This window comes from Lonchura striata, chromosome 34, assembly GCF_046129695.1.
Source record: "Lonchura striata isolate bLonStr1 chromosome 34, bLonStr1.mat, whole genome shotgun sequence".
Taxonomy (NCBI): Eukaryota; Metazoa; Chordata; class Aves; order Passeriformes; family Estrildidae; genus Lonchura; species Lonchura striata.
Genome location: NC_134636.1, coordinates 966,533 through 982,321, shown reverse-complemented (window position 1 = coordinate 982,321; position 15,789 = coordinate 966,533).

Below are 15,789 nucleotides of genomic sequence, written 5' to 3'. Positions count from 1 at the left end.
CTGCAAAGAATCTTTATATCGAAGGATGGACCCGACACCAAAGTTGTCCCCACCTCACACTTGTGCTGCCCTGATACACCCAAGGGAGCCCTACAAACTGACATCAGGAACCTGGACTGCTGAGTTTTCTTTCCCAGGGAAAATGGAAAAAGGATGTGCCCAGGGGCCTCTGGCCCTGACTGCAAAAAAGCCTTATATCGAAGGATGGACCCCACACCGCAGTTGTCGCCACCTCAAACTTGTGCTGCCCTGATACACCCAAGGGAGCCCTACAAACTGACATCAGGAACCTGGACTGCTGAGTTTTCTTTCCCAGGGAAAATGGAAAAAGGATGTGCCCAGGGGCCCCTGGCCCAGACAGCAAAAAATCCTTATATCGAAGGATGGACCCCACACCGAAGTTGTCCCCACCTCAAACTTGTGCTGCCCTGATAGACCCAAGGGAGCCCTACAAACTGACATCAGGAACCTGGACTGCTGAGTTTTCTTTCCCAGGGAAAATGGAAAAAGGATGTGCCCAGGGGCCTCTGGCTCTGGGCTGGGGCCTCAATACAAAAAATCCTTATATCGAAGGATGGACCCCACACCGAAGTTGTCCCCACCTCAAACTTGTGCTGCCCTGATAGACCCAAGGGAGCCCTACAAACTGACATCAGGAACCTGGACTGCTGAGTTTTCTTTCCCAGGGAAAATGGAAAAAGGATGTGCCCAGGGGCCTCTGGCCCTGACTGCAAAAAATCCTTATATCGAAGGATGGACCCCACACCAAAGTTGTCGCCACCTCAAACTTGTGCTGCCCTGATAGACCCAAGGGAGCCCTACAAACTGACATCAGGAACCTGGACTGATGAGTTTTCTTTCCCAGGGAAAATGGAAAAAGGATGTGCCCAGGGGCGCCCTGGCCCTAACTGCAAAAAATCCTTATATCGGAGGATGGAGCCCACACCGAATTTGTCCCCACCTCAAACTTGTGCTGCCCTGATAGACCCAAGGGAGCCCTACGAACTGACATCAGGAACCTGGACTGCTGAGTTTTCTTTCCCAGGGAAAATGGAAAAAGGATGTGCCCAGGGGCCCCTGGCCCGGACTGCAAAAAATCCTTATATCGAAGGATGAACCCCACACCGAAGTTGTCGCCACCTCAAACTTGTGCTGCCCTGATAGACCCAAGGGAGCCCTACAAACTGACATCAGGAACCTGGACTGCTGAGTTTTCTTTCCCAGGGAAAATGGAAAAAGGATGTGCTCAGGGGCCCCTGGCCCTGACAGCAAAAAATCCTTATATCGAAGGATGGACCCCACACCGAATTTATCCCCAGCTCAAACTTGTGCTGCCCTGATACACCCAAGGGAGCCCTACAAACTGACATCAGGAACCTGGACTGCTGAGTTTCTTTCCCAGGGAAAATGGAAAAAGGATGTGCCCAGGGTCCCCTGGCCCTTGGCTGGAGCCTCTCTGCAAAGAATCCTTATATCGAAGGATGGACACGACACCGAAGATGTCCCCACCTCTAACTTGTGCTGCCCTGATAGACCCAAGGGAGCCCTACAAACTGACATCAGGAACCTGGACTGCTGAGTTTTCTTTCCCAGGGAAAATGGAAAAAGGATGTGCCCAGGGGCCCCTTGCCCTGGGCTGGGGCCTCACTACAAAAAATCCTTATATCGAAGGATGGACCCCACACCGAAATTGTCCCCACCTCAAACTTGTGCTGCCCTGATAGACCCAAGGGAGCCCTACAAGCTGACATCAGGAACCTGGACTGCTGAGTTTTCTTTCCCAGGGAAAATGGAAAAAGGATGTGCCCAGGGGCCCCTGAACCTGGGCTGGGGCCTCACTGCAAAGAATCCTTATATAGAAGGATGGACCCCACACCGAAGTTGTCCCCACCTCAAAATTGTGCTGCCCTGATAGACCCAAGGGAGCCCTACAAACTGACATCAGGAACCTGGACTGCTGAGTTTTCTTTCCCAGGGAAAATGGAAAAAGGATGTGCCCAGGGGCCCCTGTCCCTGACTGCAAAGAATCCTTATATCGAAGGATGGACCCCACACCGAAGTTGTCGCCACCTCAAACTTGTGCTGCCCTGATAGACCCAAGGGAGCCCTACAAACTGACATCAGGAACCTGGACTGCTGAGTTTTCTTTCCCAGGGAAAATGGAAAAAGGATGTGCCCAGGGGCCCCTGGCCCTGACTGCAAAAAATCCTTATATCGAAGGATGGAGCCCACACCGAATTTGTCCCCACCTCAAACTTGTGCTGCCCTGATAGACCCAAGGGAGCCCTACAAACTGACATCAGGAACCTGGACTGCTGAGTTTTCTTTCCCAGGGAAAATGGAAAAAGGATGTGCCCAGGGGCCTCTGGCTCTGGGCTGGGGCCTCACTACAAAAAATCCTTATATCGAAGGATGGACCCCACACCGAAGTTGTCCCCACCTCAAACTTGTGCTGCCCTGATAGACCCAAGGGAGCCCTACAAACTGACATCAGGAACCTGGACTGCTGAGTTTTCTTTCCCAGGGAAAATGGAAAAAGGATGTGCCCAGGGGCCTCTGGCCCTGACTGCAAAAAATCCTTATATCGAAGGATGGACCCCACACCAAAGTTGTCGCCACCTCAAACTTGTGCTGCCCTGATAGACCCAAGGGAGCCCTACAAACTGACATCAGGAACCTGGACTGATGAGTTTTCTTTCCCAGGGAAAATGGAAAAAGGATGTGCCCAGGGGCGCCCTGGCCCTAACTGCAAAAAATCCTTATATCGGAGGATGGAGCCCACACCGAATTTGTCCCCACCTCAAACTTGTGCTGCCCTGATAGACCCAAGGGAGCCCTACGAACTGACATCAGGAACCTGGACTGCTGAGTTTTCTTTCCCAGGGAAAATGGAAAAAGGATGTGCCCAGGGGCCCCTGGCCCGGACTGCAAAAAATCCTTATATCGAAGGATGGACCCCACACCGAAGTTGTCGCCACCTCAAACTTGTGCTGCCCTGATAGACCCAAGGGAGCCCTACAAACTGACATCAGGAACCTGGACTGCTGAGTTTTCTTTCCCAGGGAAAATGGAAAAAGGATGTGCTCAGGGGCCCCTGGCCCTGACAGCAAAAAATCCTTATATCGAAGGATGGACCCCACACCGAATTTATCCCCAGCTCAAACTTGTGCTGCCCTGATACACCCAAGGGAGCCCTACAAACTGACATCAGGAACCTGGACTGCTGAGTTTCTTTCCCAGGGAAAATGGAAAAAGGATGTGCCCAGGGTCCCCTGGCCCTTGGCTGGAGCCTCTCTGCAAAGAATCCTTATATCGAAGGATGGACACGACACCGAAGATGTCCCCACCTCTAACTTGTGCTGCCCTGATAGACCCAAGGGAGCCCTACAAACTGACATCAGGAACCTGGACTGCTGAGTTTTCTTTCCCAGGGAAAATGGAAAAAGGATGTGCCCAGGGGCCCCTGGCCCTGACTGCAAAGAATCCTTATATCGAAGGATGGACCCCACACCGAAGTTGTCCCCACCTCAAACTTGTGCTGCCCTGATAGACCCAAGGGAGCCCTACAAACTGACATCAGGAACCTGGACTGCTGAGTTTTCTTTCCCAGGGAAAATGGAAAAAGGATGTGCCCAGGGGCCCCTGGCCCTGACTGCAAAGAATCTTTATATCGAAGGATGGACCCCACACCGAAGTTGTCGCCACCTCAAACTTGTGCTGCCCTGATAGACCCAAGGGAGCCCTACAAACTGACATCAGGAACCTGGACTGCTGAGTTTTCTTTCCCAGGGAAAATGGAAAAAGGATGTGCCCAGGGGCCCCTGGCCCTGACTGCAAAAAATCCTTATATCGAAGGATGGACCCCACACCGAATTTATCCCCACCTCAAACTTGTGCTGCCCTGATACACCCAAGGGAGCCCTACAAACTGACATCAGGAACCTGGACTGCTGAGTTTTCTTTCCCAGGGAAAATGGAAAAAGGATGTGCCCAGGGTCCCCTGGCCCTTGGCTGGAGCCTCTCTGCAAAGAATCCTTATATCGAAGGATGGACACGACACCGAAGATGTCCCCACCTCTAACTTGTGCTGCCCTGATAGACCCAAGGGAGCCCTAAAAACTGACATCAGGAACCTGGACTGCTGAGTTTTCTTTCCCAGGGAAAACGGAAAAAGGATGTGCCCAGGAGCCCCTTGCCCTGGGCTGGGGCCTCACTACAAAAAATCCTTATATCGAAGGATGGACCCCACACCGAAGTTGTCCCCACCTCAAACTTGTGCTGCCCTGATAGACCCAAGGGAGCCCTACAAACTGACATCAGGAACCTGGACTGCTGAGTTTTCTTTCCCAGGGAAAATGGAAAAAGGATGTGCCCAGGGGCCCCTGGCCCTGACTGCAAAAACTCCTTCTATCGAGAATGGACCCCACACCGAAGTTGTCCCCACCTCAAACTTGTGCTGCCCTGATAGACCCAAGGGAGCCCTACAAACTGACATCAGGAACCTGGACTGCTGAGTTTTCTTTCCCAGGGAAAATGGAAAAAGGATGTGCCCGGGGGCCCCTGGCCCTGACTGCAAAAAATCCTTATATCGAAGGATGGACCCCACACAGAAGTTGTCCCCACCTCAAACTTGTGCTGCCCTGATAGACCCAAGGGAACCCTACAAACTGACATCAGGAACCTGGACTGCTGAGTTTTCTTTCCCAGGGAAAATGGAAAAAGGATGTGCCCAGAGGCCCCTGGCCCTGGGCTGGTGCCTCACTGCAAAGAATCCTTATATCGAAGGATGGACCCCACACCGAAATTGTCCCGACCTCAAACTTGTGCTGCCCTAATAGACCCAAGGGAGCCCTACAAGCTGACATCAGGAACCTGGACTGCTGAGTTTTCTTTCCCAGGGAAAATGGGAAAAGGATGTGCCAGGGGCCCCTGAACCTGGGCTGGGGCCTCAGTGCAAAGAATCCTTATATAGAAGGATGGACCCCACACCGAAGTTGTCCCCACCTCAAACTTGTGCTGCCCTGATAGACCCAAGGGAGCCCTACAAACTGACATCAGGAACCTGGACTGCTGAGTTTTCTTTCCCAGGGAAAATGGAAAAAGGATGTGCCCAGGGGCCCCTGTCCCTGACTGCAAAGAATCCTTATATCGAAGGATGGACCCCACACCGAAGTTGTCGCCACCTCAAACTTGTGCTGCCCTGATAGACCCAAGGGAGCCCTACAAACTGACATCAGGAACCTGGACTGCTGAGTTTTCTTTCCCAGGGAAATTGGAAAAAGGATGTGCCCAGGGGCCCCTGGCCCAGACAGCAAAAAATCCTTATATCGAAGGATGGACCCCACACCGAAGTTGTTGCCACCTCAAACTTGTGCTGCCCTGATAGACCCAAGGGAGCCCTACAAACTGACATCAGGAACCTGGACTGCTGAGTTTTCTTTCCCAGGGAAAATGGAAAAAGGATGTGCCCGGGGGCCCCTGGCCCTGACTGCAAAGAATCCTTATATCGAAGGATGGACCCCACACCGAAGTTGTCCCCACCTCACACTTGTGCTGCCCTGATAGACCCAAGGGAGCCCTACAAACTGACATCAGGAACCTGGACTGCTGAGTTTTCTTTCCCAGGGAAAATGGAAAAAGGATGTGCCCAGGGGCCTCTGGCTCTGGGCTGGGGCCTCACTACAAAAAATCCTTATATCGAAGGATGGACCCCACACCGAAGTTGTCCCCACCTCAAACTTGTGCTGCCCTGATAGACCCAAGGGAGCCCTACAAACTGACATCAGGAACCTGGACTGCTGAGTTTTCTTTCCCAGGGAAAATGGAAAAAGGATGTGCCCAGGGGCCTCTGGCCCTGACTGCAAAAAATCCTTATATCGAAGGATGGACCCCAAACCAAAGTTGTCGCCACCTCAAACTTGTGCTGCCCTGATAGACCCAAGGGAGCCCTACAAACTGACATCAGGAACCTGGACTGCTGAGTTTTCTTTCCCAGGGAAAATGGAAAAAGGATGTGCCCAGGGGCGCCCTGGCCCTAACTGCAAAAAATCCTTATATCGAAGGATGGACCCCACACCGAATTTGTCCCCACCTCAAACTTGAGCTGCCCTGATAGACCCAAGGGAGCCCTACGAACTGACATCAGGAACCTGGACTGCTGAGTTTTCTTTCCCAGGGAAAATGGAAAAAGGATGTGCCCAGGGGCCCCTGGCCCTGGGCTGGGGCCTCACTGCAAAGAATCTTTATATCGAAGGATGGACCCCACACCAAAGTTGTCCCCACCTCACACTTGTGCTGCCCTGATACACCCAAGGGAGCCCTACAAACTGACATCAGGAACCTGGACTGCTGAGTTTTCTATCCCAGGGAAAATGGAAAAAGGATGTGCCCAGGGGCCTCTGGCCCTGACTGCAAAAAATCCTTATATCGAAGGATGGACCCCACACCGAAGTTGTCGCCACCTCAAACTTGTGTTGCCATGATACACCCAAGGGAGCCCTACAAACTGACATCAGGAACCTGGACTGATGAGTTTTCTTTCCCAGGGAAAATGGAAAAAGGATGTGCCCAGGGGCCTCTGGCCCTAACTGCAAAGAATCCTTATATCGAAGGATGGACCCCACACCGAAGTTGTCGCCACCTCAAACTTGTGCTGCCCTGATAGACGCAAGGGAGCCCTACAAACTGACATCAGGAACCTGGACTGCTGAGTTTTCTTTCCCAGGGAAAATGGAAAAAGGATGTGCCCAGGGGCCCCTGGCCCTGACTGCAAAAAATCCTTATATCGAAGGATGGACCCCACACCGAAGTTGTCGCCACCTCAAACTTGTGCTGCCCTGATAGACCCAAGGGAGCCCTACAAACTGACATCAGGAACCTGGACTGCTGAGTTTTCTTTCCCAGGGAAAATGGAAAAAGGATGTGCTCAGGGGCCCCTGGCCCTGACAGCAAAAAATCCTTATATCGAAGGATGGACCCCACACCGAATTTATCCCCACCTCAAACTTGTGCTGCCCTGATACACCCAAGGGAGCCCTACAAACTGACATCAGGAACCTGGACTGCTGAGTTTCTTTCCCAGGGAAAATGGAAAAAGGATGTGCCCAGGGTCCACTGGCCCTTGGCTGGAGCCTCTCTGCAAAGAATCCTTATATCGAAGGATGGACACGACACCGAAGATGTCCCCACCTCTAACTTGTGCTGCCCTGATAGACCCAAGGGAGCCCTAAAAACTGACATCAGGAACCTGGACTGCTGAGTTTTCTTTCCCAGGGAAAATGGAAAAAGGATGTGCCCAGGGGCCCCTTGCCATGGGCTGGGGCCTCACTACAAAAAATCCTTATATCGAAGGATGGACCCCACACCGAAGTTGTCCCCACCTCAAACTTGTGCTGCCCTGATAGACCCAAGGGAGCCCTACAAACTGACATCAGGAACCTGGACTGCTGAGTTTTCTTTCCCAGGGAAAATGGAAAAAGGATGTGCCCAGGGGCCCCTGGCCCTGACTGCAAAGAATCCTTATATCGAAGGATGGACCCCACACCGAAGTTGTCCCCACCTCAAACTTGTGCTGCCCTGATAGACCCAAGGGAGCCCTACAAACTGACATCAGGAACCTGGACTGCTGAGTTTTCTTTCCCAGGGAAAATGGAAAAAGGATGTGCCCAGGGGCCTCTGGCCCTGACTGCAAAAAATCCTTATATCGAAGGATGGACCCCACACCGAAGTTGTCCCCACCTCAAACTTGTGCTGCCCTGATAGACCCAAGGGAACCCTACAAACTGACATCAGGAACCTGGACTGCTGAGTTTTCTTTCCCAGGGAAAATGGAAAAAGGATGTGCCCAGGGTTCCCTGGCCCTGGGCCCCTGGCCCTGACAGCAAAAAATCCTTATATCGAAGGATGGACCCGACACCGAAGTTGTCGCCACCTCAAACTTGTGCTGCCCTGATAGACCCAAGGGAGCCCTACAAACTGACATCAGGAACCTGGACTGCTGAGTTTTCTTTCCCAGGGAAAATGGAAAAAGGATGTGCCCAGGGGCCCCTGGCCCGGACTGCAAAAAATCCTTATATCGAAGGATGGACCCCACACCGAAGTTGTCCCCACCTCAAACTTGTGCTGCCCTGATAGACCCAAGGGAGCCCTACAAACTGACATCAGGAACCTGGACTGCTGAGTTTTCTTTCCCAGGGAAAATGGAAAAAGGATGTGCCCAGAGGCCCCTGGCCCTGGGCTGGGGCCTCACTGCAAAGAATCCTTATATCGAAGGATGGACCCCACACCGAAGTTGTCCCCACCTCAAACTTGTGCTGCCCTGATAGACCCAAGGGAGCCCTACAAACAGACATCAGGAACCTGGACTGCTGAGTTTTCTTTCCCAGGGAAAATGGAAAAAGGATGTGCCCAGGGGCCCCTTGCCCTGGGCTGGGGCCTCACTACAAAAAATCCTTATATCGAAGGATGGACCCCACACCGAAATTGTCCCGACCTCAAAGTTGTGCTGCCCTAATAGACCCAAGGTAGCCCTACAAACTGACATCAGGAACCTGGACTGCTGAGTTTTCTTTCCCAGGGAAAATGGAAAAAGGATGTGCCAGGGTCCCCTGGACCTGGGCTGGGGCCTCAGTGCTAAGAATCCTTATATCGAAGGATGGACCCCACACCGAAGTTCTCCCCACCTCAAACTTGTGCTGCCCTGATACACCCAAGGGAGCCCTACAAACTGACATCAGGAACCTGGACTGCTGAGTTTTCTTTCCCAGGGAAAATGGAAAAAGGATGTGCCCAGGGGCCCCTGGCCCTAACTGCAAAAGATCCTTATATCGAAGGATGGAGCCCACACCGAATTTGTCCCCACCTCAAACTTGTGCTGCCCTGATAGACCCAAGGGAGCCCTACAAACTGACATCAGGAACCTGGACTGCTGAGTTTTCTTTCCCAGGGAAAATGGAAAAAGGATGTGCCCAGGGGCCCGTGGCCCTGGGCTGGGGCCTCACTGCAAAGAATCTTTATATCGAAGGATGGACCCCACACCAAAGTTGTCCCCACCTCACACTTGTGCTGCCCTGATAGACCCAAGGGAGCCCTACAAACTGACATCAGGAACCTGGACTGCTGAGTTTTCTTTCCCTGGGAAAATGGAAAAAGGATGTGCTCAGGGGCCACTGGCCCTGACTGCAAAGAATCCTTATATCGAAGGATGGACCCCACACCGAAGTTGTCCCCACCTCAAACTTGTGCTGCCCTGATAGACCCAAGGGAGCCCTACAAACTGACATCAGGAACCTGGACTGCTGAGTTTTCTTTCCCAGGGAAAATGGAAAAAGGATGTGCCCAGGGGCCTCTGGCCCTGACTGCAAAAAATCCTTATATCGAAGGATGGACCCCACACCAAAGTTGTCCCCACCTCACACTTGTGCTGCCCTGATAGACCCAAGGGAGCCCTACAAACTGACATCAGGAACCTGGACTGCTGAGTTTTCTTTCCCAGGGAAAATGGAAAAAGGATGTGCCCAGGGGCCCCTGGCCCTGACTGCAAAAAATTCTTATATCGAAGGATGGACCCCACACCGAAGTTGTCGCCACCTCAAACTTGTGCTGCCCTGATAGACCCAAGGGAGCCCTACAAACTGACATCAGGAACCTGGACTGCTGAGTTTTCTTTCCCAGGGAAAATGGAAAAAGGATGTGCCCAGGGGCCCCTGGCCCTGACTGCAAAAAATCCTTATATCGAAGGATGGAGCCCACACCGAAGTTGTCCCCACCTCAAACTTGTGCTGCCCTGATAGACCCAAGGGAGCCCTACAAACTGACATCAGGAACCTGGACTGCTGAGTTTTCTTTCCCAGGGAAAATGGAAAAAGGGTGTGCCCGGGGGCCCCTGGCCCTGACTGCAAAGAATCCTTATATCGAAGGATGGACCCACACCGAAGTTGTCCCCACCTCAAACTTGTGCTGCCCTGATAGACCCAAGGGAGCCCTAAAAACTGACATCAGGAACCTGGACTGCTGAGTTTTCTTTCCCAGGGAAAATGGAAAAGGGATGTGCCCGGGGTCCCCTGGCCCTGACTGCAAAGAATCCTTATATCGAAGGATGGACCCCACACCGAAGTTGTCGCCACCTCAAACTTGTGCTGCCCTGATAGACCCAAGGGAGCCCTACAAACTGACATCAGGAACCTGGACTGCTGAGTTTTCTTTCCCAGGGAAAATGGAAAAAGGATGTGCCCAGGGGCCCCTGGCCCTAACTGCAAAAAATCCTTATATCGAAGGATGGAGCCCACACCGAATTTGTCCCCACCTCAAACTTGTGCTGCCCTGATAGACCCAAGGGAGCCCTACAAACTGACATCAGGAACCTGGACTGCTGAGTTTTCTTTCCCAGGGAAAATGGAAAAAGGATGTGCCCAGGGGCCCGTGGCCCTGGGCTGGGGCCTCACTGCAAAGAATCTTTATATCGAAGGATGGACCCCACACCAAAGTTGTCCCCACCTCACACTTGTGCTGCCCTGATACACCCAAGGGAGCCCTACAAACTGACATCAGGAACCTGGACTGCTGAGTTTTCTTTCCCAGGGAAAATGGAAAAAGGATGTGCCCAGGGGCCTCTGGCCCTGACTGCAAAAAATCCTTATATCGAAGGATGGACCCCACACCGAAGTTGTCGCCACCTCAAACTTGTGCTGCCCTGATAGACCCAAGGGAGCCCTACAAACTGACATCAGGAACCTGGACTGCTGAGTTTTCTTTCCCAGGGAAAATGGAAAAAGGATGTGCCCGGGGGCCCCTGGCCCTGACTGCAAAGAATCCTTATATCGAAGGATGGACCCCACACCGAAGTTGTCCCCACCTCAAACTTGTGCTGCCCTGATAGACCCAAGGGAGCCCTACAAACTGACATCAGGAACCTGGACTGCTGAGTTTTCTTTCCCAGGGAAAATGGAAAAAGGGTGTGCCCAGGGGCCTCTGGCTCTGGGCTGGGGCCTCACTACAAAAAATCCTTATATCGAAGGATGGACCCCACACCGAAGTTGTCCCCACCTCAAACTTTTGCTGCCCTGATAGACCCAAGGGAGCCCTACAAACTGACATCAGGAACCTGGACTGCTGAGTTTTCTTTCCCAGGGAAAATGGAAAAAGGATGTGCCCAGGGGCCCCTGGCCCTGGGCTGGGGCCTCACTGCAAAGAATCTTTATATCGAAGGATGGACCCCACACCAAAGTTGTCCCCACCTCAAACTTGTGCTGCCGTAATAGACCTAAGGGAGCCCTACAAACTGACATTAGGAACCTGGACTGCTGAGTTTTCTTTCCCAGGGAAAATGGAAAAAGGATGTGCCCAGGGGCCTCTGGCCCTGACTGCAAAAAATCCTTATATCGAAGGATGGACCCCACACCGAAGTTGTCGCCACCTCAAACTTGTGTTGCCATGATACACCCAAGGGAGCCCTACAAACTGACATCAGGAACCTGGACTGATGAGTTTTCTTTCCCAGGGAAAATGGAAAAAGGATGTGCCCAGGGGCCTCGGGCCCTGACTGCAAAAAATCCTTATATCGAAGGATGGACCCCACACCGAAGTTGTCGCCACCTCAAACTTGTGCTGCCCTGATAGACCCAAGGGAGCCCTACAAACTGACATCAGGAACCTGGACTGCTGAGTTTTCTTTCCCAGGGAAAATGGAAAAAGGATGTGCCCAGGGGCCCCTGGCCCGGACAGCAAAAAATCCTTATATCGAAGGATGGACCCCACACCGAAGTTGTCGCCACCTCAAACTTGTGCTGCCCTGATAGACCCAAGGGAGCCCTACAAACTGACATCAGGAACCTGGACTGCTGAGTTTTCTTTCCCAGGGAAAATGGAAAAAGGATGTGCTCAGGGGCCCCTGGCCCTGACAGCAAAAAATCCTTATATCGAAGGATGGACCCCACACCGAATTTATCCCCACCTCAAACTTGTGCTGCCCTGATACACCCAAGGGAGCCCTACAAACTGACATCAGGAACCTGGACTGCTGAGTTTCTTTCCCAGGGAAAATGGAAAAAGGATGTGCCCAGGGTCCCCTGGCCCTTGGCTGGAGCCTCTCTGCAAAGAATCCTTATATCGAAGGATGGACACGACACCGAAGATGTCCCCACCTCTAACTTGTGCTGCCCTGATAGACCCAAGGGAGCCCTACAAACTGACATCAGGAACCTGGACTGCTGAGTTTTCTTTCCCAGGGAAAATGGAAAAAGGATGTGCCCAGGGGCCCCTTGCCCTGGGCTGGGGCCTCACTACAAAAAATCCTTATATCGAAGGATGGACCCCACACCGAAATTGTCCCCACCTCAAACTTGTGCTGCCCTGATAGACCCAAGGGAGCCCTACAAGCTGACATCAGGAACCTGGACTGCTGAGTTTTCTTTCCCAGGGAAAATGGAAAAAGGATGTGCCCAGGGGCCCCTGGCCCTGACTGCAAAGAATCCTTATATCGAAGGATGGACCCCACACCGAAGTTGTGCCCACCTCAAACTTGTGCTGCCCTGATAGACCCAAGGGAGCCCTACAAACTGACATCAGGAACCTGGACTGCTGAGTTTTCTTTCCCAGGGAAAATGGAAAAAGGATGTGCCCAGGGGCCTCTGGCCCTGACTGCAAAAAATCCTTATATCGAAGGATGGACCCCACACCGAAGTTGTCCCCACCTCAAACTTGTGCTGCCCTGATAGACCCAAGGGAGCCCTACAAACTGACATCAGGAACCTGGACTGCTGAGTTTTCTTTCCCAGGGAAAATGGAAAAAGGATGTGCCCAGGGGCCCCTGGCCCTGACAGCAAAAACTCCTTATATCGAAGGATGGACCCCACACCAAAGTTGTCCCCACCTCACACTTGTGCTGCCCTGATACACCCAAGGGAGCCCTACAAGCTGACATCAGGAACCTGGACTGCTGAGTTTTCTTTCCCAGGGAAAATGGAAAAAGGATGTGCCCAGGGGCCCCTGGCCCTGACTGCAAAAAATTCTTATATCGAAGGATGGACCCCACACCGAAGTTGTCGCCACCTCAAACTTGTGCTGCCCTGATAGACCCAAGGGAGCCCTACAAACTGACATCAGGAACCTGGACTGCTGAGTTTTCTTTCCCAGGGAAAATGGAAAAAGGATGTGCCCGGGGGCCCCTGGCCCTGACTGCAAAGAATCCTTATATCGAAGGATGGACCCCACACCGAAGTTGTCCCCACCTCAAACTTGTGCTGCCCTGATAGACCCAAGGGAGCCCTACAAACTGACATCAGGAACCTGGACTGCTGAGTTTTCTTTCCCAGGGAAAATGGAAAAGGGATGTGCCCGGGGTCCCCTGGCCCTGACTGCAAAGAATCCTTATATGGAAGGATGGACCCCACACCGAAGTTGTCGCCACCTCAAACTTGTGCTGCCCTGATAGACCCAAGGGAGCCCTACAAACTGACATCAGGAACCTGGACTGCTGAGTTTTCTTTCCCAGGGAAAATGGAAAAAGGATGTGCCCAGGGGCCCCTGGCCCTAACTGCAAAAAATCCTTATATCGAAGGATGGAGCCCACACCGAATTTGTCCCCACCTCAAACTTGTGCTGCCCTGATAGACCCAAGGGAGCCCTACAAACTGACATCAGGAACCTGGACTGCTGAGTTTTCTTTCCCAGGGAAAATGGAAAAAGGATGTGCCCAGGGGCCCCTGGCCCTGGGCTGGGGCCTCACTGCAAAGAATCTTTATATCGAAGGATGGACCCCACACTGAAGTTGTCGCCACCTCAAACTTGTGCTGCCCTGATAGACCCAAGGGAGCCCTACAAACTGACATCAGGAACCTGGACTGCTGAGTTTTCTTTCCCAGGGAAAATGGAAAAAGGATGTGCCCGGGGGCCCCTGGCCCTGACTGCAAAGAATCCTTATATCGAAGGATGGACCCCACACCGAAGTTGTCCCCACCTCAAACTTGTGCTGCCCTGATAGACCCAAGGGAGCCCTACAAACTGACATCAGGAACCTGGACTGCTGAGTTTTCTTTCCCAGGGAAAATGGAAAAAGGATGTGCCCAGGGGCCTCTGGCCCTGACTGCAAAAAATCCTTATATCGAAGGATGGACCCCACACCAAAGTTGTCGCCACCTCAAACTTGTGCTGCCCTGATAGACCCAAGGGAGCCCTACAAACTGACATCAGGAACCTGGACTGATGAGTTTTCTTTCCCAGGGAAAATGGAAAAAGGATGTGCCCAGGGGCGCCCTGGCCCTAACTGCAAAAAATCCTTATATCGAAGGATGGAGCCCACACCGAATTTGTCCCCACCTCAAACTTGTGCTGCCCTGATAGACCCAAGGGAGCCCTACGAACTGACATCAGGAACCTGGACTGCTGAGTTTTCTTTCCCAGGGAAAATGGAAAAAGGATGTGCCCAGGGGCCCCTGGCCCTGGGCTGGGGCCTCACTGCAAAGAATCTTTATATCGAAGGATGGACCCCACACCAAATTTGTCCCCACCTCACACTTGTGCTGCCCTGATACACCCAAGGGAGCCCTACAAACTGACATCAGGAACCTGGACTGCTGAGTTTTCTTTCCCAGGGAAAATGGAAAAAGGATGTGCCCAGGGGCCTCTGGCCCTGACTGCAAAAAATCCTTATATCGAAGGATGGACCCCACACCGAAGTTGTCCCCACCTCAAACTTGTGCTGCCCTGATAGACCCAAGGGAGCCCTACAAACTGACATCAGGAACCTGGACTGCTGAGTTTCTTTCCCAGGGAAAATGGAAAAAGGATGTGCCCAGGGTCCCCTGGCCCTTGGCTGGAGCCTCTCTGCAAAGAATCCTTATATCGAAGGATGGACACGACACCGAAGATGTCCCCACCTCTAACTTGTGCTGCCCTGATAGACCCAAGGGAGCCCTACAAACTGACATCAGGAACCTGGACTGCTGAGTTTTCTTTCCCAGGGAAAATGGAAAAAGGATGTGCCCAGGGGCCCCTTGCCCTGGGCTGGGGCCTCACTACAAAAAATCCTTATATCGAAGGATGGACCCCACACCGAAATTGTCCCCACCTCAAACTTGTGCTGCCCTGATAGACCCAAGGGAGCCCTACAAGCTGACATCAGGAACCTGGACTGCTGAGTTTTCTTTCCCAGGGAAAATGGAAAAAGGATGTGCCCAGGGGCCCCTGGCCCTGACAGCAAAAATTCCTTATATCGAAGGATGGACCCCACACCAAAGTTGTCCACACCTCACACTTGTGCTGCCCTGATACACCCAAGGGAGCCCTACAAACTGACATCAGGAACCTGGACTGCTGAGTTTTCTTTCCCAGGGAAAATGGAAAAAGGATGTGCCCAGGGGCCCCTGGCCCTGACTGCAAAAAATTCTTATATCGAAGGATGGACTCCACACCGAAGTTGTCGCCACCTCAAACTTGTGCTGCCCTGATAGACCCAAGGGAGCCCTACAAACTGACATCAGGAACCTGGACTGCTGAGTTTTCTTTCCCAGGGAAAATGGAAAAAGGATGTGCCCGGGGGCCCCTGGCCCTGACTGCAAAGAATCCTTATATCGAAGGATGGAGCCCACACCGAAGTTGTCCCCACCTCAAACTTGTGCTGCCCTGATAGACCCAAGGGAGCCCTACAAACTGACATCAGGAACCTGGACTGCTGAGTTTTCTTTCCCAGGGAAAATGGAAAAGGGATGTGCCCGGGGTCCCCTGGCCCTGACTGCAAAGAATCCTTATATCGAAGGATGGACCCCACACCGAAGTTGTCGCCACCTCAAACTT